Raw genomic sequence first — 304 nt, 5'->3', positions numbered from 1 at the left:
TCAGTGCCCCCAGTCTCCCCAGCATGTTCCCCAGCCTCTCAGCCCTGCACCTCCCAACCCAATCACCACCTCTTTCAATCCCAGGCCCTACTCACCCAGTCCTGACCCCCCTCCAAGTCCTAACGCCATGATCCCTATTCCCCGCGTAAGGTCCTTCCCCCTCTCCCGCTTCCCTACCAACCCTGCCCAACCCATGGTCCCTGCCCCGACGACCCTAACTCACCCCTCAACACGCCCCGACCCCTATCACCGGAGCTAATCTCCCACCCCTCGACGCCCAGCCCTCCCTCACAGTCGGCAGCCC

Source organism: Merops nubicus, unplaced genomic scaffold (assembly GCF_000691845.1).
Source record: "Merops nubicus isolate BGI_N331 unplaced genomic scaffold, ASM69184v1 scaffold25703, whole genome shotgun sequence".
NCBI lineage: Eukaryota > Metazoa > Chordata > Aves > Coraciiformes > Meropidae > Merops > Merops nubicus.
This window is presented reverse-complemented; position numbering follows the sequence as displayed.